The sequence below is a fragment of the Pelodiscus sinensis genome, chromosome 13 (genome assembly GCF_052426305.1).
Source record: "Pelodiscus sinensis isolate ZL-2025 chromosome 13, ASM5242630v1, whole genome shotgun sequence".
Lineage (NCBI taxonomy): Eukaryota > Metazoa > Chordata > Testudines > Trionychidae > Pelodiscus > Pelodiscus sinensis.
The window spans coordinates 41,118,018-41,145,029 of NC_143064.1; positions in this window are offsets into that span (position 1 = coordinate 41,118,018).

The following is a 27,012-nucleotide window of genomic DNA, read 5'->3' on the forward strand; positions in this document are numbered from 1 at the left end:
CTTGAGCTTGCATTTACAACAGGCATCGTACACCATCGTAAATGCTAGGGCGAGGACCTCAGTCGGGGGATTTCAGCCCCTTCCGCACTTATGGAAAAGGTTGTAAATGTGGGGGGGTTGTAAATCGGGCTGTCGTACATCCTCCTGTATCAGGAATTGTATGGAGGTAGTCAGGCCTGAGCTGAAGTACTGGGGCCAGTTCTGAGGACCACACTTTAGAAAAGGCATGGACAAACTGGAGGGAGTACAGGAGAGAAGACCAACAAAAATGGGAAAAAAATTAGAAAAGTTATCTGATGAGGAAAGGTTTGGTCATGTTTAGTCTTGAAAAAGGATGACCAAGAGGATTCAGAAACAGATTTCAAATATGCTAATCATCAAATGTTCTCCAATGCCCACTGAAGGTAGGACAAGAAATAATGGGCTTAATCTGCGGCAAGGGTGATTTAGATTAGATATCAGGAAAAACTTACTAACTAAAAATATAGTTAAGCAGTGGAAATATTTTTGAGGAATATTGTGGAAATTCCCATCCTTGGAGGTTTTTTAAAGTAAGATAAGCAAACACCTGTCAGGGATATAGATATATACCTGTCTCACAGAACTGGAAGGGACCTTGAGAGATTATTGAGTCCAGTCCCCTAGATTAAGTACTATCCCTGATAGATTTGCCCCAGATCCCTAAACAGCCCCCTCAAGAATTGAGCTCACAACCCTGGGTTTAAGCAGACTAATGCTCAAACCACTGAGCTATCCCGCTCCCCTGTGAGCTAAACAAACTTCTCAAGGTTCCATCAAGCCCTCCATTTCTTTTGTTCTGAGGTAATTTTAATATTTCAAAATCACTATTATGATCAGGGCTCAACAAATCAGTGAATCTACTAGCCCATGGCAAGCAGATTTCAGTCAGTCGCCCCATTCACCGGCGGCGCACGCATGCATAATGCTGGTCTTTCGCATGCGTAGTGCAGAGCTGGCAAGTAGATTTCGCTGCCATTTGTCAAGCCCTGACTATGATAAACAGTAATTTTTTTGGCTCACACTTAAGTGGTATCAGAGGGGTAGCCACGTTAGTCTGCAACTTTAAAAATAACAAGTATGCCTGTGGCACCTCAGAGACTAATAAAAATATATATTGTGACAGACTTAAACCAGCAGGCTGCCGCACTCTAATGGACAGCAGATATACAGGGCACTAGGTAAATAGCTTTCTCTTCCCTGAATAAGCTCCTAGAGACTGCTGCCATGAAATGAAGGCAGGCAGACACCTGACTTGCCTGAAAGAACAAGCTGATTAAACACCTGCAGCCTATTAAAGCCTATGGGGCTGCTTTATAATATTTCCCCCAGTGAAGGAAGGGGGAAAGCAAAGAGTGACGGACTGGAAGGAGGAAGTGCAGTACAGAAGAGCTGTATCTGGGTGAGTTGATGACTGGCTGGCAGGCACTAGAGGGAAAGAATAACAAGCAATGGTCTCAGGTTGGGAGGTCTAGGTTGGATATTAGGAAGAGCTATTTCACTAGAAGGGTAGTGAAGCATTGGAATGGGTTACCTATGGTGCTGTTGGAATCTCCATCCCTAGAGGTTTTTAAGTCCTGGCTTGATGAAACCCTGACTGGGATGATTTAGTTGGAGTTGGTCCTGCTTTGGGCACAAGGGTGGACTCCTGAGGTCCCTCCCAACCCTATGAGTCTGATTCTAAGGCACTTGGAGGGATTGTTTGAGGAAGTGGCCCAGGAAAAAGCAGCCAAATTGGAAGTAAAACAACCCTGTCTATTGGTGCTGCCATAGGGTCCCTGGGTCAGAATCTGGAGTAGTGGGTGGGCCTGGACTCGCTCCAAACGTCACCCTACACCAACACAGAGTCTCCCCCTAAGAAGGGAGATCAGGACTATCAAGGGGTTTTCAACCCAATACCATAAACTAGCCTGTGATGAGTATAGCTAAGTAAGCTGTGGTCCCTGCCCCTTGTAAAGTGAAAGAGGTGGTGTGGACGCTGGTGGGTGCAAGGTGACCCATCTCTGCTGCCAGTTCCAGGTGCCCTGACTAGTCCCCTAGGCTGCATTGCTTGGGAGGAGTGGCTTAGGGGAAGAGGTGAGCTAGGGGAAAGGCCTGGAGCAGAGGGGGCATTGTCCCAGCCTTCCCCCAGTGGCTCAGGAAGGTTGCACCTTGTACAGTATAAGTTCCAAGAATGAGTAGTGAGAGCTTAGGAACAAGATCCTAACTTGCAGCATATACTACAGACCTTTTGGCTTCAATGAGATGTATGCTTATGCCTAACTACTTTGCCATATAGGAATGGGATTATTCATGTGGTTTAAATTAAGCATATCCTTAAGTATTGGGCTGAACTGGAGCCGGCATCCCTGGAAATCCATCACAGGAACAGTAGTGCAAGTTCCATTGTTCATCATTGGAATGAGGAGGAAAAAACAATGAAAGGGGTGAGGACCTCATACAATCTTCTCTTGCGTGTGGATGGTCAATGTCCCAAAATACCATGAGTAAAAATGTGCGCAATGACAACTGAGGGGTAGAGAGAATGAGGTGAATCAATGTGCTGTTGCTATTTCTAATTCTTTGGATAGCAGGCCAAATTTGCAGATGTAACCAAGGTAGCAAGAAGCTCATCATGGGAGGCCAAAGTGGCAATGAAGCTGCCAAGATGCAAGAAACTCTTTTTGATCATTATCACTAACTCAATTTAGTGTGAAAGTTCTGCTGCCGAGCAAGTGAGGTTAGACAAGGTCAAACAGAATAATGTCATTCCAGAGATTACAGAGACTCACAAATAACTCTTTGAATTGTTACAAAGAGGAATAAGCATGAGCTGAGATGATAGTGCTAGAGGGAGGGTACAGAAAGGAAGGAAATTGCACCAAAGTGCAATTCTGGGCTGTTTTGACATGCTCCAAAAATATAGGGTGATTTTCTTAGAAATTTAGGCCCCAATCCTTCAAAGAGCATTGACCCTTGTACCTATGCAGAGCTCACAGAAGTTAATAACTGAGGGTACGTCTACACTACAGCGCTAGTTCGAACTAACTTAGTTCGAATTAGTTAATTCGAACTAAGCTAGTTCGAACTAGCGCATCTAGAACTAAAAACTAGTTCGAACTAGCGTTTTGCTAGTTCGAACTAGCGCGTCCACACTGATTGGACGCAGGGGGGCATTTAAGGGCGGCTGAAACCGGTTCTGGCAGGGCATCAGGTCAGCAGTTGCTTTGTGTGGCTGCTGTCTGAGGCTATCTGAGGCTCGTGCTTAAAGGGACTCCCCCTGGACAGCCGGTTCTCAGCTTTTCCTGCTTGCTTGCCAACCTCGCCGAGGGACAGCAAAGCGTCGGTCTCTGTGCCCGTCTGTGTCGGTGCTTCCCTTCGGGGGGGACCGCCGCAGGTGGCAACATGGAGCCACGGCTCGCCCTGCACCTTCTGGTGCACTTTCTGGACTTGCTGCTGCAAGCCTGCCAGCAATGGCTCGAGGCTGCCTGGCACCACCTGGGGAACGTCAGCCCCCTGCCTCTCCGCCTGGCTGCCCTGGGGGCCGTGGAGGAGCCGCGGCGGCGCCCCGGCACCGGCGTGCCCCGCCGCATCTGGCGTCTGGACACCAGCAGCGACTGGTGGGACCGCATCGTCCTGGAGCGCTGGGACGACCGACAGTGGACCCAGAACTTTAGGATGAGGAGGGACACCTTCCTGGAGCTCTGCGAGTGGCTCGCCCCTGCCCTGCAAAGAAGGGACACTCGCATGAGGCCCGCCATCCCCCTCCAGAAGCGGGTGGCCATCGCCCTCTGGAAGCTCTCCACGCCGGACAGCTACCGATCCGTCGGGAACCAGTTCGGCGTGGGGAGATCCACTGTCGGAACAGTGCTCATGCAGGTACGGCGCTCGTCGGCCACCGAGCCGGGGGGGAGGGGAGCTGCGAGGAGGGGATGGGCCGCCCCAGGGACAAAGGGGGGGGCGGGAGGAGGCGAAAGCGCCCCGCACCGGAGGGGTCGGGCTGTCCCGGCCATACTACACGCCGCCAGGGGGGTTGCTTCCGGGAGTGGGGCGCGGGGCACTGCCAGGGCACGCACGCTCCCAGCCACCCGGGCGCCCCACTGATTGACGCTTTGCTGTGTCTCTCTCCGCAGGTGGTCAGGGCCATCAACCGGGTGCTGCTCCGCAGGGTGGTCCGCCTCGCCGACCCGGATGCCGTCATCCGGGGATTCGGCGCCCTCGGCTTCCCCAACTGCGGGGGGGCCATCGACGGGACGCACATCCCCATCCGTGCCCCGGAACACCAGGCGTCCCGGTACGTGAACCGCAAGGGGTACTTCTCCGTCATCCTGCAGGCCGTGTGTGACCACCGGGGACAGTTCACGGACATAAATGTGGGCTGGTCCGGCAAAGCACACGATGCACGGGTGTACCAGAACTCCTCCGTGTGCCAGCGGCTGCAGGACGGGACCTTCTTCCCCGACCGCCACATCAGGGTCGGGGACGTGGACATGCCCGTCTGCCTGGTGGGGGATGCCGCCTACCCACTGCAGCCGTGGCTCATGAAGCCCTACACGGGGCACCTCAATCCCTCCCGCCAGGCCTTCAATAACAGGCTGAGCAGGGCCCGCATCGTGGTGGAGGGGGCCTTCGGGCGACTGAAAGCCCGCTTTCGATGCCTCCTCACCCGTCTGGACCTGGCCGAGCACAACATCCCTCCCGTGGTGGCGGCATGTTGTGTGCTCCACAATTTGTGTGAGCGGAAGGGGGAGGCTTTCTTGCCAGCCTGGATGGCTGAGGCTGACCGCATGGCTGGACACTACGGTCAGCCCCGCACCGCCGCCGTCCGGGAAGCCCAGCGGGGGGCCATCCGGATCTGGGAAGCCCTGCGGGAGAGCTTCCAGGTGGAGGAGGAGGAGGACTGACCTCTCCCTGCATGCCCCACCGGGGCCTTCTTCCACCCTACCCCCCCCTTCCCCTTTCCCCTCCCTATCTACTGTACAATAAAGACACCTGTTTTTCAAACAAAAACGTCTGTTTTTTTTAGAGAACTGGGGTGGGGGAGGGAGGAATGAAGGTGGGAGAAGGGAGGGGGAAACCTGGGACGAGGGAGCTGGAAGGGGAGGGGAGGGAAGGGAGGAAGGGAAAGGAAAGCTCAGGGGTGGGAGTCCGGCTGCCTCTCCCGTCTCGCCACACTGCGGGTCCGGGGGCGTCGGTGGGGAATGGTTGTGGAGGGGGGGGCAGAGAGGACAGGGGGTGTGGAGGAAGCAGGAGCGGAAGCAGGAGGAGCAGGGGGAGCAAGAGGGGGAGCAAGAGGGGGAGCAGGGGGGGGAGGAGGAAATGGAAAGCGGTCCAGCAGGCTCTGGAGGTGGCCTCGCAGGGCACGGCCCTGCTCCTCCAGGGCCTCCAGACTCCTCTGGCGCAGCCTGAGGTCCTCCTGGACCCAGTGGTCCTGGAGACGGAGCTGTCGGTCCAGGAACCGGAGATGCCGCCTCTGGTAGTCCTCCTGGTTCCTGGCTGTCCTGCTTGCCCGGGCGCGGGCGGCTGCTGCAGGCGGTGTGGTGCGCCCTGCAGGCCCCGGTGCTGCAGCTGTGGTGCAAGAAGACCAGCGGTCAATTACCCCAGGGGCCCAGGTGTGTGAAACCCAGCTCCCCTCTGCAAGGCCAGGGCCCCTGCAGGATCCCCAGCTGCTGCTCCGTGGTGGGCAAGGCCCAGGCGCACGGTCCCGGGGCTCCCTCTCGCCCCAGCCCCCCGTACACATAAGGGGAACACGAGGGTACTCACAGGTGGACGCCTCCCCGGCCTCTGATGATGCAGGCGAGCGGCTCTGTGGGGTGCCTCGGGGGTCCCGGGTCCTGGGAAGGCTGGCGGCAGGCTCCTGGCTCTCAGAGCCCTCCTCCTCCTCCTCCGTCTCCAGGAGCGGTCCCTCTGCCCCGGGGTCAATCACGTCCCGGGGGGCAGGGACGGCATGAGGCCCCAGGATGCGGTCCAGGGCATGGAAGTGGGGGCAGGCCTCTGGGTCAGCCCCTGGCAGGCAGGCCCGGGAGTAGGACTGCCGCAAGTCCTTAATTTTGCAGCGCACCTGCTCCCGGCTGCGCTGGTGGCCCCTGGCGGCCAGACTGGCAGCCATGCGTCCATAGACGGCCGCGTTCCGGTGGCTAGTGCGGAGATCGTGGACATTGGAGGCTTCCCCCCAAACCTCGATGAGGTCCACGATCTCCGCACTTGACCAGGCGGGCGCCCGCCTTTTGCGCCCCCGGGCAGGCTCCCGGGAGCCGCCAGGCTGGTCGTGGGGAGCAGTGGAGGGCTGGGAGCCCTCGGATGGCTGGCTCATTGTGTGGCAGGTGCAGGCTGTGCAGGCACGGGTGCTTGCAGCCTTGCAACTGGCACAAAGTGAGTAGCCAGCCCGTGGCCCTTTAAGGGCTCCGGGGCCGGGAGGGGGGCAATAGAGTTTCCCTGGTGTTGGCCAGAGTGGCCACCAGGGAAACCTGGGAAGCCTTAGCCTCCCACTAGTTCGAACTAAAGGGCTACACAGCCCTTAGTTCGAACTAGCTAGTTCGAACTAGGCGTTAGTCCTCGTAAAATGAGGTTTACCTAGTTCGAACTAAGCGCTCCGTTAGTTCGAATTAAGTTCGAACTAACGGAGCGCTAGTGTAGCGCCTAGGAAAGTTAGTTCGAACTAACGTCCGTTAGTTCGAACTAACTTTCTAGTGTAGACATACCCTGAGGTCCCTCCATCCAGAATTCTCAAAGGATCAGGTTAGTTATAAAAGTATTAACAGCAGTTTTCACTGGGTAAGTTACTTATATTCAGTACTCTTGGATATACTGGAAATGATAAATCTAAGAAAGAGATACGGCAAATGGAAGAGAAATTTGCTGCTCATCCAGTTATTGTATATTGTATCACCAGGTTCTTTTCTCTTCACTAAATTCCAAATAAAGGTTAACACAGACACAGAAAGAGAATCTGCAGGTGCTATAGCACCAGTGGTTACCGCTGCAGCAGCCAATTCCACACCGAATTACAATCAAGACAATAGACTGGAGGGGAAAAGGATAAAAGATGTATTGACAGTTGGAATATGTCAACAGCCATATCTGGGACAGAAAAAAGGGAATACAAATATCCAAGAAGAAATGTTCTTGTAGAGATGAAATTATCATCATTACAGTGAAGTAATTAACAGAATAAATGGGGAAAGCAAGACAAGAGAATTGCTAATAGAACCTTGGTATCCTACGCATGCAGCAGGAGAAAGAGTTGTATAGCACAAATGGCAATGACTTAACTAGGATCACTAAAATCTGCAGTCTGCGCCAGCCCAGTGTTATCCTGAAACAAAGAACAGAACTAGTGTCAATGAGTCACCAAAAATGGAAAATAATCAATCGAATACGCACTGCAAAAATATGACACATGACAGGGTTGTGGACAACACCGATAATGCCTTACCTATAAATCACCTTCTCCTAAAAACTTGCAAATCAGCACACTGTATTCTGCCTGTGTACATGGGTAATCTCTATATAAACTCATGCCTCTCTTGAAAGAATTCTTCCAAGTTTTGAACAGGCCATTTCTGACTGAAGTCTTTTGTAATATTGTTTTGTTTTCATTCAGCTGTGCAGCTTCACATGATTAGAACCTTTTCTTTGGTCAGGATTTTGACACCTCTGCATGAGACACTGTTTAACACCTCATCAGCTGGTATACATATGCTAATAATTGCTCTTTAGCACCTGTTTACACCTTCCCTGCTGTTCAGACATACACAACTATCACAAAAGATCTGCTTGTGACTCTCTTTCTAGTATTTATGAAACTGCTTGGAATAAACTGTTCACCATACAGATATATTCACAGAGTAACTCTGTCTGGGCCTCATTTGAAACAAAAAACAGGAATGTGTAGCAATTTAAAGACTAACAAGATGGTTTAATAGGTGATGAGCTTTCGTGGGCCAGACCCACTTCCTCAGATCAAATAGTGGAAGAAAATTGTCACAACCATATATACCAAAGGATACAATTTTAAAAAATGAACACATATGAAAAGGACAAATCAAATTTGTGGAAGTTTAGCACAAATGTCTCACCTTTTCAGGGAAACTAGTGAGAAATGACCTGGCTGAGGGGATGGCTTGCACCCTCAGCAAGTTTGCAGATGACTAGAAGGTAGGGGGAGAGGTAGCTCTGTTGGAGGGTAGGGATAGGTTCCAGAGCGACCTAGACAAATTAGAGGATTGGGCCAAAAGAAATCTGATGCGGTTCAAGAAGGACAAGTGCAGAGTCCTGCCCTTGGGATGGAAGAATCCCAAGCATTGTTACAGGCTGGGGACCGACTGTCTAAGCAGCAATTCAGCAGAAAAGGACCTAAGGGTTACAGCGGATGAGAAACTGGATATGACTCAACAGTCTGTCCTTGTAACCAAGAAGGCTAGTGGTATATTAGGGAGCATTAGCAGGAGAATTGCCAGAAGATCTGGGGAAGTGATTATTCCCCTTTATTCGGCCTTGGTGAGGCCGCATCTAGCGTATTGCATCCAATTCTGAGCCTTCCATTACAGAAATTATGTAGACGCATTGGAGAGAATCCAGCAGAGGGAAACAAAAATTATTAGAGGGTTGGAATACATGATTTACACCGCGAGGCTGAGGGATATGAAATTATTTTGTCTAGAGAAGAGGAGAGTGAGGGGGGATTTGATAGCAGCTTTTAACAAACTGAAGGGGAGTTCCAAAGAGGATGGACAGAGGCTGTTCTCAGTGGGGACGGCAGGGCCGGCCCACAACATTTCGGCACCTGAGGTGGGGATCTCAAATGATACCCTAATACCCTCTCGCTTGGGCCAAAATTTTGAAAGGTCTCAATTCTCCCTCCTTCCTGTTCTACTCCTCTCATGGTACTGCAGAGAGAATACATATGCACCAGCAGCAGACACAATTTTCTATACTCTCGATTGTAGTGGCGCTCCCCTCCCCGCCCCCCAGTCTGGCACCTGAGGCCATGGTAAGGCCTCATGGTAAGGCCAGTCCTGGGTGACAGCTAACAGAACAAGGAGCAATGGTCTCAAGCAGAAATGGGTGGTAGAATATCTGTCCCTACACCACAGTGTCCTACATGCTAGCCGCTAGCCACTAGCCACATGTGGCTATTGGGTCAGTTGAGTGTGGCTAGTTTGATATAGTGGCTACTCTTTCAGAACTGGTTGGACACCACAGCCTTAGAGGTTTTGACATCTTGGGCTGACAAAGCCCTGGCTGGGATGATTTAGTTGGGATTTGTCCTGCTTTTAGCAGGTGGTTGGACTCTATGACCCCCTGAGGTCTCTTCCAAAGGATTCTATGATTCTAAAATGCAGTGTAGAGCATGTTCCCACAGCCAGAACTATTTTTACTATTTTAGTTATACAGTGGAAAAGCAAGTTAAATAGAAACTATGGTAAAGAAATGGCCCTGGCACTAGCAGACTTATCTGCAATGCAACTCCCACGAGTCCTAACCCTGTTTCTTATCTGGTGGGAATTTACTGGAAAATTTCTGTATAGTAGACAGGGCTAAAAATGAGGGCTAAAACATGACATTTTTAAAACTCAGCATAGTTTATTTCTAGCATAACTCATAGAGGCTTGCTTAATCCAGATACAGTATTAAAACTAAAAGATGAGAGAGGGTAGAACAATGTTAATACAATCAACAATATTCACAGCAATTGCCATCTCAGAATGCACTGCAGACTGCACCACATGCACAGAAATTATTTCATCCAGAAACACTAAAATACAGCCTTGTCCTGGGGTGGCCAGAGGTCATTCTGCATATCTAATACGACATAGTCCCCAGGCTTTATTAATGTACTAGCAGATATACCCGGCAGTGCTCAGGTCCTTCACTGTAGTAATTTTTTTCAATAAAAGGAATATGTACATGGTTTATTTAAATGATGGGGCTCTCGGCAAGGAATGTGGGGCTCAGGAAACAAGGCAGGAGATTGGGTGTGGAAAGCTCAGAGTAGTGAATGGAGCATGCAGGGATGGGGGCTCGGGGCAGGGAGTAGTAGTGGAGGGGTTGGGGCCTCACTGCAAGGGGTGGGGGTGCAGGAGTCAGGGCAGGGGTCTGGGAGGTGTGGGAGGCTTAGAGTAGAGGGTGGGGAGTGCCAGAGTCTGGGCTGGAGGTGAAGGGCTCAGGGCAAGTGTTTGGGTGTGGGGGGAGCTCAGGACATAAGGCACGGGTGCAGGAGTGATTGCTGGGAGCTGGGAGGCTCACGTAAGAGGTGGTGGTGCTGGAGTCAGGGCCAGGAGTGGGGGTTTAGGGCAAGGGGTGGGAGTGCAGGAGTCAGGGTAGGATATGGGAGGTAAGAATCAGGACAGGGGATTGGGGTGAGGAGAAGCTCAGGGCAGGGGGTTGGTATGTGGAGGTGCAGGAGTGAGGGTTGCGGGTGAGGAGGGGCTCAGGGCTGGAGTGGAAAGGTGTGTGAGGTCTCAAGGCTGTGAGTGGGGGGCTCAGGAGAAGAATGGAGGTGCAGAAGTTAGGGCAAGGAGCCTGGAAGATTGGGGGGGGGGGCTAACTGGAGCTGCCTGTGTTGAGGGCAGTGCTGCTCCCATGGCAGTTCCCTTCAAGGGGCTGGGGCTGTACTCCACAGCCAGTGGCTCCTCCTGAGGTCTGTACTCCTGAGCTGTCTGCTCCTCCTAGGGAGGGTGTGGCTGTGCAGGCCAGCCCCAGTTTCCAGCTGTATGGGTTGGCCTCAGCTGCTCCCCACTCCGTAGCTGGTCTCCAGATCCAGCCTCCAGCTGCCCACCACCTCCTTCCTGCTTATGAAGCCTCCAGCTGCCTCCCACCCCCACATTCTCCAGCTGGTCTGCGGGAAAGCAGGGCTCCACAGGCTGACCCTGGTCTCCAGATGTCTCCCCCCAACATCCACTGGTCTCTTCCGGGGGAAGGAGACGGGCCTCAGTTCCCATCCTACCCGTGGGGGGTGTCTCTTCAGGAGGATGGCTGGGCCATGGATCCTGGGTCATTTCTTGGGACGGCTGACCTTTCCTCCAGAGAGATCTGGGGCCTTAGTTCCTGGCCTCTCCTCAGGGGCATGTTTCTTCCTGGGAAAGGCCAGGCCATGGTTCTTGGCCCCAGTCTCCCTTGGTGGGGCATAACTGGAGGGAGCTGGGAAAGGGGTGGTGTTGGTGAGGTTGCACTGTCAAAGCAGGAGGGCAGTGGGTATCCCTCCCCCCTTCTGGTGCTGTTTAGGGCAGGGGACCACTTACTTGGTCCAATGGCTGGCAATGTGGAGCCCCAGCCCTAGCTGGCCACTCTCTTGGTGATGCAGCCACCCTCCTGCAGTATAGTTGTCCCAACTATCAGCCCCTTCCTTTTCCATGTCATGGAAAATAATCCCATTCCAGGCACTTACCATTTTCCTGGAACAATCCAACCCTGACTTTGCTTTAAGTTAGGATAAGATGAAGCTGCATACCAAATGTGGTGGTCCTGGCTCCTACCGTTTAAAAGTTCTTGAACAAACAGACTCACAGATGGATGGATAGACAGATGAACTCATAGACATTCACAAACTCTCTAAAATATACAGAAATACACACTAATAATCCTAGCAACTTGCAGTGAAACCTTAGGTGAGTTATAAAAAGAAAACATTTCTGTAATATCAACTTTATTTCTAAAACTCGATTCAGGCTCATTTTATGTATACCTTTTTTGGGGATCCTGTAATCACACCCTTACTTTGGGCAAAATCTTGTCGAGCAGTCCTAGGTAAAAGCATCATGTAGGATCCTCTTCCACTCTCCTCCCACAGCCAAGTTTTATAGTTCTTCTACTCTCTCTCACACACATTATACTCTGCAAGTCTTGCAAACCAAGCTTGTAAATTCATTGAACCATACTTATAAATGTAATAGCATTATAGAAACCATAGCTGTTGTTTAGAGTTGACAAGGTCAACCGATGCAGAGAAACACAGCAATCTGAGGCTTTGTGTATTACACCTTCGTTGTTCACAGGTGCTTAAAGAAGCCCACTTCCCCAAATGACAATAGTTTTGTGTGGCAATGTGAATGGTTCTTTGTCGGCAAAAGCACTCTCCAGTTGGCAACATGAATTCCACTCATATGGGGAGGAAGTACTTTCAAAAGTAACGGTCAATAGCGTCCATGCTGCCAGATGTTTAGCAACACAGCCATTTTAACATGGCCACATCATTAAGGGCTAGTCTAGACTACGCTGAAGTTTTGAAAGAGGATATGCAAATTCCTGTGGAATTTGCATATCTTTTCCGATCTCACTTTCGAGAGCAGAGCTTTTGAAAGTGAAAGTAGTCAGGACGCGGCTTTTACAGCAACCCCCCTTTTTCAAAAAGCTGCGTAAACCTCATTTTTTGCGGAAGAGAGGCTTTTTGAAAAAGTGGAGGTTGTCAAAAAAAAACCACGTCCTGACTACTTTCATTTGTGAAAGCTCTGCTTTCGAAAGTGAGAGCGAAACTTCAGTGTAGTCTAGACATAGCCTAAAAGCTACGTAGCGCAGACAAAGTCTGAGAATCATGAATGGTCTATAAGGGCATGTCTACGCTAGGGAACTATTTCAAAATAACTAACATCAAATTTAATAGCTCCTGAAATAATAAAACCAAAATAGTGTGTCCACACTCTGGGGAAGCCTTGAAATTAGTCCGAGGTAGGCTCCATTACTGTGGACATTCTACCTTAACTTAGAGCCCCAGAAGCACTGTGAAGTAATCAGTTCGAATTACGCTGTGGAGTAGTTATTTCAAAATAGCAGCACCGGACTAATGCTATTTCATACTAATGCTATTTTGAAACAACTCTTTTGAAATTAGCATTATTCCTTGACAAAAGCAGGAGTACAGAATTAGAACTAACTAGACTGTTATTTTGAAATAAAGACCTTGGTAGTGTGGATGCTCCGCTTGTTTTTTCAAAATAAAGGGGGTTATTTTGAAATAACTCCCTAATGTAGACCAGGGCTAATTGTCAGCTTGGAGTCACACTATTATTGTGAGCCTGAGAAGCAAATGACCCCATCACCTGCAAGCTGACTTAGATTTATGGGACTACCACTGATATTCAGGAGCATGTTCAGGGTTAGGGAGATAATGCCCCTGCATATTCTATGTGGGTGTGATTGTAATAAAAATAAACCAACACCAAACCCCTTGAAACTCACAGCCTGCTGACTACCCTTAAAAGTAACTGAAGTTGAACTAATTTTTTCGACACATCAGAGATGTTCAACAATAGGATAGTGAACCTCATCTGGGTTTATTTCAGGTCAACATGCTGTCACAACAACAACAAAAAACCATTTTCCTTATATCCATCTCTGGGCTTGCTGTTTGCTGGGGGGATAAATGGGAAGAAATTGTATTAAATCTTGTGAGAACAGACTTTTATGAAGTTTTCAGTCATACATGCTCCTGACAAAGCTGCGAAAGAACAGGTTTTTCCATGGTACTGCTTTGCTTCTACCTCTAGATCTGGTCAGAGACAAGAAGTGGAAGAAGGTAAAACTGAAGAATATTTCAAGATGAAGGCTATCAAAACATTTTCCACCGTTCAGTTTTGTTTTGCTTAGTTTGAGAAATGCTTCAAAGCTGAATGTTCTATCTATTCTTTGTGCAGACAATGATATTTACCCTCCCCGAAGATGTTACTGATGAAGTTGCGCACCCTGCAGAGACAAGTGAAAAGGCTGACAAATATACAATTAAAACCAGAAATACGATCTTTCTGCTTAATTATTCAAAACATCAAGCTGCTCTCTGTAAAAAAGAGATCTATTTTTCTGCAATAATTCTTGTGTTTAGTCCCATGGTATCAAAGGTACATACATGAATAGATTACTTTTTAATGTCAATGAATGCAAAGAGCAAAGAGAAATTTTCCCTGGTTGAGGTTGCTATGGTGAAGAAGGTATAAGCGAGGAGTCATGGCCAAGAGATATAGCTGGAAATGAAAAAGAAAAGCAAATGCTAGAGAAAAGTAAGTGCACATAGAAAACTTGTAAGGCTGAAACCAGCTCACAACCACATATTTAAATCAAATATGAAGGGTACATTTTCAGTGCATTAAATTGGGGCACTGTGTGATAGTAAAGGGAGTTGAATTTCCTAGCTAAAAGCCCATGTACTGTACTGCTTTTGTAATTGCTTCATGAACATTAGTTATGAATCTGGAAGCTTTCCTATGCTGTAACCAAGTGCAGCCTTAGCATTACATTGATCTTCACTGCATGAGTAGGTGAGAAAAAGGGCACCTGTGAGCAGAGTGTTGACAGTTTTGTGTCTGTAATGCGGTTGCCCTAAGAGTTCTTTCAATCCCAGTCACTTCTCAGGGAAATTTTCCAGATGACTGGGAATTTTCATTCTGGTGCCAAACAATTGACTTCAAACGTTGGTTGTGGATCATCCAAATTGTAAATGATCTTTCCTCTCTGTAAGGAGGCAGGTGTTAAATAAAAGTCTTTTTGGGTAGCACGACAAACCCAACACACTCATTTCTAATTGAAAAACACTTAAGTGTCTTCAAACTGATGACAAAAAAGAACATTAGCTGGGGAAGAAGAATAAGCAATGTTGCAGAAAAGAGTGCCTGTCCTGCCTCTGCAGAATTAGACACTGTAGACCTGAGAGATTTGCATATTCCTATAAAACATGACAATCACACTTCTGCTTCAGATATTAGAATGGCCTAAACTTCACGGCAAAGGAATGGCATTAGTGCTTTCAGGCTTAATTTCTCAAGGTATCTTGTAGCATAATTTGGCTTTGTGTTGTTAGCAAGTCTATAGCCAAACTTGCATTCCCTTCTGAGCTATTCTAGGGTATCTTGCACAGCTGTGTTATAGGAACCTATGAAGGGACAGAAATTTGCCGACTTTAATTTGAAGAAAGGAATAAATTGCATGCAGCTTGCCAGCTCCTTGACATTGAAAATAATGGGGTCTGACAGTTCTAGGGTTAAGTAGCCACTTATTCAGTATAGCATCGTTTATCTGCCAACAGTGCATGTCTCTTGTTGTTACTTCAAAGGAAAAATTCAATAAAAATTTAAATAAAAACAGAGCTGTCAGTGTAATGCTTTAATATTTTAAACCACATGCATTCTCCTTCCTTTGCAAAGTGCTTTCTTACTTCCTGAAATAGTCCTATAATATACAATTCTCATTATTAAAATGAAAGAAAGCTAGTATCCTCTTTAAACATCTACACTTTTCTGAAATACTAACATTAATTTTTAATAGGTAGCATTATGAAATAGAGTGCAGTGTTTTAAGAATACCATAGCATGTTTAAAACCTTTCTACATCTAGATGGAGAGGGCTATAATAAACACACTGCAGTACTCTAACATAAATGCATATTATTCCATACAACTAAGCTGCATGGTTAAGCACTCAAGGTTGTGTCTACAATATCAATGGTTTCATTTCCTAACTGAAGTCTTCCACCCGCCTGTGTATATGCAATTACATAGTCTCTCATATATATAACACTGTTAATCTGCAGAGCCTTTGCTTTACATACCATGCAAGTTTTGAAATAAATGAAGCAAGGGCTCCCATGTATTATTTAATGTTTGATCCAAAGCCCATTGAAATCAAAGGAGCTTGCATTTTCCCTAAGTTTTTCACTAAGCACATGCACACTTAACGAGTCTAGCAATTAAGAAGTCTGCCATATATATTGCCAGGGTACTGAGTGTCATTTTCAGAAGCTTCTTGTTTCATCAACAATTCAGTTTTTACTGGCACACTGAAAGTCTCTACTCACATACAAGTGCATATGTGTGTGTATTTCTTCCCTCTCATTCACTCATACACAGGTATGTATGTAATAGAATAGGGGTGTATTTGGGTATCATACATTGTAATTCCAAAACTTAGTTCTAAATGGTAAATACTTCAAAGGAAAAACAGTTGTTGTGCATATATAGGAGATTCACATTTAAATGCCTTTAGTAAAACTGGTCTGTTTAACATTTGCTAAAAATCAAATGACCAGTTTCCCAATTAGTTCATATTAAGATATGAACTTGTAAAATGTCTTCAAGTTTATACACATGCACTCTCCCATACCGTTATATTTAATTTAAAAAGTTCCTCTCAGACTGAAATACATTTGTTTATATTTCATTTCAGAGTAAAGTTTCATAGCAAAGTTAAAAACTATTGTACTGAAGTTTTGCAGATAAATTTATGATGAGAACTGACATTCAACATTAGCTTTACTGGTCCAAATACAATAATTACAACAATAATCAGGAGTAATGTATTATCTAACCCGAGTATATGTTTAGTGCCTTGAATATTTATTCCCCATTCAATGTAGAAATATCCTCAATATTTTTAAGGGAGTTGTAAATGAGAAAATTCTCTAGTTAGTAAAAACATTAAACATAAAATTCTTGGATAAATTAGGAAACTAAACTCCCAAAATATTGACAATAAAACTCAGTGTGTTTCTTAGATACTAACAAACCCATTGCTGAGCACTCTAATCACTGAACTAATATAAATTAGCAGTCCATGGAAAGCAGGGGAGGGTTAGTGTTTGGCGGGCCACTGCTGCTATATTTACCTGAGTGTCCACAGGTATTGGATGACTGGAGCTCCTGTTGGCTGCAGATGACCTTTCACGACCAATGGGAGTGGTGAGAAGCAGCGCAGATGGAGACATTTTCCTGCTACTTCCATTGGCCACGAATGGTGATCTGCAGGCAATGAGAATTACGATCACCTGATACCTGCAGAGGTGCAGGTAAATATAAAGATGGGGGCCTGCCAGGGACTAACCCTGGTGGACCAGATCTGGCCCTTGGGCCAGTATTTGCCTACTCCTGATATAATGGATAATGTAATGAGGTAGTAGGGATGTTGGCAATAAAAAGACTACAAACTTGAGCTCCATACAAACAGTAGGTCTGCACTGAGGGCATTCAGACAACTGCCCCATAACTCTATTAACATCACTGATTCAAGTCTGCCATACAACAGCTCAACTGTCCCAACCATTTCAACTGTTTTGCTGAAAACCCCTGCAGTGAGGAAAACAAAAGTACCCATCAAAAACCTCCTTCATGCCTGAAATACGAAATAAAACCAATGATAATCACAAGGGAACACACAAAGCAAGACACCAAAAACAGTCTTGCACACAAAACCAACCATCAAGCTGCAAAATCATGCCCGAATGCCCCACATTGCCCGCAGATACTTTGCAACAGAATTAAGGATGACATGATGTTCAGTTGAATGCTCCTAGATTCTGAATCCAGCTTGTGAGAATATGCTACCTTCTTAGGAACAAGTGAAATAGAAAGAAAAGAGTAAAAACACCACAAACAGAGCTATATTGCTCACTGCTAGAGCAGAAGAAGCTACAGTCTAGAGCAATAGTGTGTTACCATTCAAAATGGATACCTTATGGCCACAGCTTGTTGGCTACTTAAAGGGCCAAAGCAGAACATGATGGGAAGGGTTCCTTTAAAAGCACTGCATCCTCACTCAAAAGTTCACTGATGATATGGCAATGCCTGATTGATTAGCTTTTCAGGGAAACATAGAGGAACAATCTTTTCACCCCAACAAAATCAATAATGGGGGGGACAGGCATACACGCAAATATGATGCCAGAGCGTAGGCAGTATTCATGGGTGCACAGCTGTAGGGTCCCAGATAAATAGGTATCACTATTAATAGGTATCACTATTAATTTAATAAATTATGTCAGTCTTATGTTGCACTCCAAATGAAAATATGGAAAATATTCAGGCCCAAAAAGACTTGCTTGAGAAGTTGAGCAGATTTGATTGCAAGAGACGGTCACAGAGTAACTTCTGGTTCCACCTTAGCTTCCCTGGGTTCTGCTTGATTTGTCTTGCACACTTTTTGGATCACACTTTTCTGGTCTTCCAATATTTTACTCAATATTTTACCCCCCTGTTGTGCTGAAAGGTCAAATAATATTCTCGTACTCTTTCCCATACCTGTGTTTTATTCCTATCACATGCTTCCCAGAGCAATGCTTCTTGTTTATCATACAGATCAAAATTTTTACAAGTGACTAGTGATGTGGGGTTGCCAAAGTGTGACACCCTAAAGAGCCTGATGTGTGTGTTAAGATTGCAAGGAATGGTTTTAAATTGCAAGGGATTTCCTGCTCCTACTTGCAGACTAAGAAGCTCTGTTGAGAAAAGTGCAAGCTGGGCCTTTGGGAGCAGATTTGTAAGGAGCCAGTCTGCTTTGAGTTGTGCTTCTCCCTTAGGGAACTACGAGCTTTTCCTCTGCTTTTAGTTCTAACGTGTTAGGGTTCTGGATTTAATGGAATTAGTGTTGTATTGTTTTTATCTAACCTCTCTATGTTTATGCTGCAAATGTAACAAATACAGTTCTAGGGTTTGACTATCACTGTTCTGCACAAACACAAGGAAATGTATAATCTCATTCTTTCACAGCTTGATACTTAAAACATTTCCATTAAAATATGACAAACTAAGAAAATTTACTCACCTGCCCTTGTCCAATACTAACATTGCTACACTGAGGAAAGGGATAAAAAAGCCAATAATCATCACTCAGTTGCTAGGAAACTATAACAAAGTTGCTAAGGAACCCCAGGTTGACTGAATACTGGCTGGTGAACCATTTATAAGTGGATAAGTGTCATAAGGGTTCTATGTTAAGTTTGATTTTATTTAATATCTTAATTCATGAGTGAAGAGTAGGACAAAAGAGCATGTTAATATTTACAGCTGATACTGAACTGGGAATTGTTGCAGATATTAAAGAAGGTATAGAAATGAAACACAGGAACCATGGGAGACTAAACATATGGACAAAAGAACATCATACATTTCAACTTAGAAAATACAGACTAAGTACATCTGGGCAGAAATTACCAGGAACATGTATTCTTTAGGAAGAAGAAAACCCAGAAAAACTATGGAGAGACTTCTCTAAGCAGAAATGAATTGAAGTGAATGTGATGAGTCACTGACAAAGATTGTGAGCTGGATTGCATGTACAATCAATACTGGACTTATTGGTCAGTAAATGTGGGTCCATGCAAAAGTAAATATCATACAAGTGAAGTTTCTGTATGGAGCAGAAGTTGACTTGGTCATTATAACCTAACAGCAGAAGATCATGCAAAGGCCGGAGTGAGTGACGGTTGAGTGAATAAAAGTGGGGTGATTTTGGATCCCACCTCTCCTAGCTTCCTAGGTAATTGTAAAAATACCAATTAGGTAAAAATAGTAATGATACACCTGCTGGGCAGGCTTTTAAGGCATGTGACTCCTTTGGGAAAAAAAGGTAGTATAGGAACAGAGAATCAAATGCAATAGATTGATTGGTGGTGGAGATTAATTCAAATACCTAAAAAAAACAGTGACACTCCACTATGTAGATTGTGGGACTCTAAAACAGAGGGCTTTCGAGGCAAGCAAGCCCTTGCTTCAATAAACCAGACCCACATGAGAGAGGAACAGAAGAAGAGAAAATGAGTCTTTCATAGATTGGCAAACATCTTCCCTATTTGCTGGACAGGCACTCTGTGGGACCAGCACCTGAAGTCTCTGTGTATGTTTGTGAAAGAGAAGTTCATTTAAGGGAATGTTTCTCACATATTGCTGTGTCTAACATAGAAGCTATGTGCTAGGAGTAACTCTTTTACTGCTTGTGTGATTCCTTCTCAAAAAACTTGCCACATTGGCATGGGCAAATTCTATGGTTTGACCTTTTTCACCGACAGCAAACAGCAACCTGCTCCAGTGGGAGCCAGTAAAGATCCAGAAGGGATAAGTGTGTGTGGGAGGAATTGAGTGAGGGCAGGAATAAGCCCCAAATCACTTACTGTCCAACATATGGGGCACCTGGATAGCAGCGAGAAGCATTTAACAACAAGGGGAGAATGTGCTGCAGAGTGGTTGAATGTGCCTCTGGCAGATTAAAGGCAACATGGAGGAGTCTCTATGGTAAGCTAGACTTTCACAGAGGACAATATTACCATGGTTAATGTGGCTTGCTGCATTTTGCATAGTTTGTGCGCAAGTAAGGGGGAACTGTTGGCTTGGGGTGCACAGTACTTGGCTGCAGAGTTTGAGCAGCCAGACACTAGAGCTGTCAAAAGAGTTCAAGGGGCTGCTACCAACATCAGGCAGGCTTTGAGGATGCGCTTTGAAAGTGAGGGGCACTGAAATAAACCTCTGTAAAAGTTGCTTTCACATACACCCTATAAGCGCAATCAGTAATATGCCTTTAATGCCTGCACCTGAGGTCGCAGTGACTGGTCTGTGACATGATTAAACAGTATATGAAAGCATAGAGTTGTTCCAAAAGTGTGCCATTATTCATTAGAAAGCAGTGCACTGAAACATAGTGAGCCGCCCCCTCTCCCAGTGGTGCTGCAACTCACAGACGCATGTAGGCTCAAGTGTCACCACAGCTGGAAGAAAAGGTGTAGTGCATGGGAAAATGTTGACTCTCAAAGAAGGAAAAGGAATGTGAGGACGTGCCGGATAATGGAATTTTGAATCTGCCGTGGAGGTGGGAATCTGCTCCTCCAGGACCAGGATCATGCAATCTGTGGTCTGACTGGCAAAGGCCTCATTCACCTTGTGGGTCCTGAACTTCCTTTCCAAGCACTGTTCCCGACATTGACATTAACTCAAGGACCAATTTAGCATTTTCCAAACTAAATCCTCCTTATTTCTGTGTGGGAGTTGCCTTATCTATAGCAAACTGTTTGCAACAGGGCCACCGAGGTCTCTGATATTGGACACAAGGCACATAAAGGAGTCTGTTAACACTGAATCCTGCATTTGGAACATTTCCCATTTACAATTCCCTTTCTCACCATATAAACTCATTGTCCTGATGACCCACCAAGCACCTGAATCATCATAAGTGAGAAGAGAGGGGCGGTGCATCTGTGCGTACGAGCAACATACTTTGCAGTCGGGGCTAAAAAATTCCCTGTGAGAGAACAAACACGGTCCTAATTATGCCACACTTATCCATGTGGCAGATATCTTCCTGCTTAAAGCAAGGAAATCAGGGCACCACTTCTCCAGGCTTGTGGCTTTCTCTCTACTCCTTATGCAGCACACCTATGTTCCGACATTGTTCCTGCACAAGTGATGGATGAATGGTGTGGGCTAGTGTTCTACAATGGAGAAGGGGACAAGGCAGCACTGCCAAGGAATCTATGGCAGAAAATGTACAAATAGTTGTAATAGCCTCTCTCTGCAGGAGTCCGTTGAGATCATGGCGAGGCATCAACATGGATTAGAATCACAGGGATATGTACAGCTCCCAGAACCACAGCCAGTCTCCCACTTTTCCAGCCCTGCACTCTATAAAACACAGCCACCCCCCCTATGTCTCATACCCCACTTCCTAGTTGCTGGAAAGTGGCTGCTTAGATTGGCTATGTCTGTCAGTAGTGGAGAACAGTTCCTGGCTGTTATATACTCTTTGTAACCCCAGAAGGAGCCCTGGGTCCTCATCTAGCTCAACCTCTTCATCTACAATTTCATTCTCTGGGTTACTTCCTCTGCATACTGCCTCTGTGCCCTTCAAAGTATTCATGGGGCTCTTGATCGTCAAGGTGGAGTCAACACCGAGGATTGCATCCAGCTCCTTATGGACATGGCAGGTCTTCGATAAAGCACTGGAGCATTGGTTTGCCTCATGGGCCTTATGATAGGCTTGACTCTGTTCTTTAATCTTCGCTCCACAATACAGTGTGTTCCTTCCACACAAGGCTCAAGAAATGTGCCAGATGTGTCCTAGTTCCTACAGGTCACTTGCAGCTGGGACTGGACAGACTTTTCTTCCCCTACATTCATCAGCTTCAACAGCTCCAAGTGGGTAAACATTTGGTGCAATGGCCAGGCATGGGCATCTGTGAAGACACCATCAGGCCACTGATTGCAGAGACAGCCCATGTGTATGTAGACTTCTCGGTGTTCATGTTTCAAGAAATGGGATTTAAATTTTGTGGAGCTTATAAGGAGGTGGGGCCACTATCTGATCACCTTGCTGAAGGGCTACGGAGTTTAAACTGCTGATCAGAGTGACTGTTTGGGAATTGTGGGTCACTTCTTGGAGGCCAGAATCAGTAAAAAATGCCTTGAGGTTTCTACACTGCATGGGTGTTGACAACACAGGGGGTATGTCTAGACTACAGGGTTTTGTTGACAGAAGTTTTGTCGACAGATACTGTCAACAAAGCTTGTGTTGACAAAGAGCGTCTAGACTACACCCAGTTCTGTCGACAAAGCAAGCCACTTTGTCGACATAACAGTGTGGACGCAAAGGACAGTGTAGATGCAATAATGCCTTCTAGCGACAGAACTCTGTCAACAAAAGGTGTTATTCCTCGTAGAATGAGGTTTACATACGTAGACAAAACTGCTGAGTTTTGTCTACATTATGTCGACATAACTCAAAGGCAGTGTGGACGCAGGTATAGTTTTGTCGACAAAAGTCCACTTTTGTCGACAAAACCCTGTAGTCTAGACACACCCTACGATAGGAAAAGTTAAGTCGCTTGTGGAGCTGGAAGGTTTTTGTCGATTAAAATAGCCATTTTTCATGACAAAAGTTACAGTGGAGTGTGAATGTTCATGGACTTTTATTGACAAAAGGCACTTTTCCTCAACAAAACTTGCCAATGTAGATAAGCCCTTAGATTTTGTGAGAGTCCAAATGAGTCATCCTTCTGCTTTCCCTAGTTTATATATGTTCTAGAATCATATTGCAATAAACCCAAATAAAAAGTTTTGGATGAGAATGAAATTAACAACAAAAGATTTCATCACCACGAAAGCAGTCTTATAACACCACAATTTCCAGGTTCTCCGGTACTTTTCCCATTTGGTCCTAATATTCAGAGTGGGTGAAGATTCAGATCCTACTATAGTGATAGAAATGTAGCCGTGTTTGTCTGGTGTAGCTGAAACAAAATACAAGACTATGTAGCACTTTAAAGACTAACAAGATGGTTTATTAGGTGATGAGCTTTCGTGGGTCAGACCCACTTCCTCAGATCAAATAGTGGAAGAAAATAGTCACAACCATATATACCAAAGGATACAATTTTAAAAAAGTGAACACATATGTCCTTTTCATATGTGTTCACTTTTTTTTAATTGTATCCTTCGGTATACAGGCAGTCCCCGAGTTACGCGGATCCGACTTACGTCGGATCCGCAGTTACGAACGGGGACGTTCCTCTCCCTGGTCTCCAGCAGACCAGGGAGAGGAAGCAAAGCGGCGGAACACGTGGGCAGCGGACAGGGCTGTCCACTGCCCACGCGCTCCGAGGCTTGGCTCTCCTTTGCCCCCCCCCTCCCCCTGGCCTGGAGACCAGGGGGAGGGGGGGGGGCAAAGCAGAGCCAAGCCGCGGAGCGTGCGATCAGCTGACAGCCCGGACGCGTCTGGGCTGTCAGCTGGCCGGGCGCTCCGCGGCTTGGCTCTGCTTTGCCCCCCCCCCCCCGTCCCCCTGGTCTGCAGACCAGGGGGAGGGGGGGGGAGGCAAGGCAGAGCCAAGCTGCGGAGCGCCCGGCCAGCTCACAGCCCAGACGCGTCCGGGCTGTCAGCTGATCGCACGCTCCGCGGCTTGGCTCTGCTTTGCCCCCCCCCATCCTCCTGGTCTGCAGACCAGGGGGACGGGGAGCAAAGCAGAGCAAAGCCACGGAGCCCGAGGGCAGCAGGACAGCCACGGCGCGTCTGGGCTGTGCCGCTGCCCCCGTGCTCCATGGCTTTGCTCCGGACACCTGTGGTATGGCAGCTGGGGCGCTGCCAGTTGGTCCCGTAGCGCCGCTGTGGGCGCTACTGGACCAACCGGGCAGCACCCCAGCTGTTCTGCCCCAGGCGTCCTGATTCAGCCACTGCTGGTCAGATTCAGCAGCGGCTGAATCAGGACGCCTGGGACAGAGCAGCTTGGGTGCTGCTGGGTTGGTCCAGTAGCGCCGAGGAGCGGCGGTGCTACTGGACCAACCCAGCAGCACCCCAGCTGCTCTGCCCCAGGCGTCCCCAAGTCAGCCGCTGCTGAAACTGACCAGTGGCTGACTACAGGAAGCCCCTGCCCTGGGCTTCCTGGAATCAGCCGCTGATCAGTTTCAGCAGCAGCTGACTTGGGGATGCCTGGGGTTCTTAAGTTGAATCTGTATGTAAGTCAGAACTGGCGTCCAGATTCAGCCGCTGTTGAAACTGATCAGTTTCAGCAGCGGCTGAATCTGGATGCCAGTACTTACATACAGATTCAACTTAAGAACAAACCTACAGTCCCTATCTTGTACGTAAACCGGGGACTGCCTGTATATGGTTGTGACTATTCTCTTTCACTATTTGATCTGAGGAAGTAGGTCTGGCCCACAAAAGCTCATCATCTAATAAACCATCTTGTTAGTCTTTAAAGTGCTACATAGTCCTGTATTTTGTTTCAGATCCTACTATGTGATTCATAAAGCCAAAAAAATAGAACCATAATCCTCAAGTTGGAAACTGAACAAGCTTTCATTTAGTACCAGTGAAAAACTTCAATGATCCCCCAGAAGGACTTGCAGATTGAGCTCTTACTCTGATTTGCACTACTGTGTTACTCCCACAGCATCCCAACAACTTACTGGTAATTTTTCTACAGTACAAGCTCAAACTGGGAGTGTTTTCTTTAGTTTTTTGTGCAAAAGCCCATCGGGCAATACTCACTTAACCTTGTTAAAAAATCCCTGGAGGGAGGAGAGGTTCAACAAATGTCCTGAAACTTTTTATAACTAAAATGTTTTGGGTATGTGCTTCTTTTCCAAATTTACTGAACTGCAGTGTACTGAATATACCATCCAGCAATATTAATTCTGTTTGCTGACTTCCAGTTCTTAAACAATTATTCTCTTGGTGACCATAGAAGCTTTAAGTAGGAACACTTCATGTGCTTTATTGACTGCCAGAAGGCTACCCTAATCCCCAAGCAAAAAAATTCTAGGATCTAATAGGAGATCTATGCGTACTATTTGATTGAAATGTCTGCTTATTTCCTCCCTTCTGCTTCATTACTAATGCACAAAAATAATCTGTGTTTGTTGATGAGAGGCCAAAATTAGTAAGCAGGATTTATTTCAAACTTCCGAGAGTATATTGCAGAGAAGAGATGCTAACATGAGTTTTTAAACATTTAGTATCTTCCCTTCTACACAAGGGACTACATTCCCATTTAATATCATGCACAGGGCTAGCATTAAATTCAGCGTGTTCTGTTCTTACCCTTAAGGGGCTGGGAATCTGGAGAGTTATTAGGGCTTGTCTGCACAACATTAGTTTGAGGTAATCTGGTGTGTGAATCTGCACCACACAAGGCTGCTGAGCTCTTACTCTCCATGTGGACCCTTCTGTGGTGCATTAACAATGCCCTTTGATCTACTCCTGTTTCAAAAAAGGGCTAGATCAAAGTGCATTAATGACTGTTAATGTTCACCAACAGGCTCCGCATGGACAATTAAAGCACAGCAGGCTAGCCCAGCCTAGACTCCTACTCAGCTTGCTGTGAACAAAATGTTCATGTAGACAAGCCCTTAGGATCTATCCCTGATGACATGCGGTATGAATTTGGTCAACCCACTCCGATTCCCTGGGCCTCATTTCCCTCCCTTGTGAAGTGGTAAGTTATCCACATTGATAAAGTTCTATGAGATCCTCAGATGAGAAATATTATTCAGCGAAACCTATTTTGTACATTCAAGTCAAGAATCAGATCATTAGTTCCTACTTTCCTTAAAAGTCTAGGGAAGTTTAGTAATTTTATATAGATAAAATATAGGTCTTTTAAAGTGAAGACAAAGAATATAAGAGAGTTCTTGCAAATAAATAAGATAAAAAATGTGTTTGCCTCTGCTACTGATTTATATCTGCCTAACAATCACCCTGAAGTATATGTGATAAACAAAATACTCTGTTATGAGGTAATAGTAACATGCAAATAAAGTCTGAAATCCCCCCAGGGCAATCTGGCCAAACAATCAACGGAAGTCTAACAGCTAATGAATGTAGCAGCTTCATCAGTGATTATTTCATGTATAGGCAGCCTTCCTTAGGCCACTGTTTTACAATCCTGAAGTCGATACAAAGGAACTGGAGTCAGTCATAAAAGCACTGTCTGGTGCCTAATAGAAATGTACATTTGCAAGTTATCTATCAAACAGAGGGAAATGCCTAGACTTAACGTGTGCCATGAAATAGTAAAGGTTTCGGTGTTCTAAGGGAAGATTAGCATTAACGAGGAGGGCATTATTTTTAAAATAAAGCTTTCCGATATGTAAATGACTTTTCTAAGATAAAAATTGTGATTAGCAAAAAAAGAACCTTTAAACTAATAAATGAAGAAATGGATCTATTACAAACACAGTCTTTGGCAACCACTGCTTTAACATTGTGTAATGTATATAAGCTTTCTGTCACGTTTCAGACAGTTTTAGGTGTTAACCCCAGCCCCTTTGAAAGTTAGTAGCACTTCTCAGATAAACAGAATTAATTTTACGAGTATTTCCATTCAATAAAAGCACTTGTCACATTCACTCCCCTCCTCCAAACACTTCATAAGAATGATTTAGTGACTGCACAGGCCAACTTGTCAATATAAAAGCTAATCAGCACACAACACTGACCTTGTTCAGCACTGGAAAAAAAGCTGGCCATGAGACAAAGATGATATCCCTGTTTTAAACTAATACGTGTCAATGAAAAGGAGTATGCTCTAAGGTGGCTGTAAGTGCAAGCTCATGGCTGGTGCAATGAGGCAGCCCTAGCTTGAAACAGCACTCCCTCAACAAAAGCCTTCATTCTGCAGAGCACCACACATAGGCACTTCTATGCAGTCCAGGACTTAAGTACACTGCATCTGATGTTTGTCCATCATGTTCGAAGAGGACCTTGACATCTAACGAGTTGTGGGCTGTCCACGGTGTGTCCGCAGATGCGGGCACGAAATGTTCTGCCACATGTTGG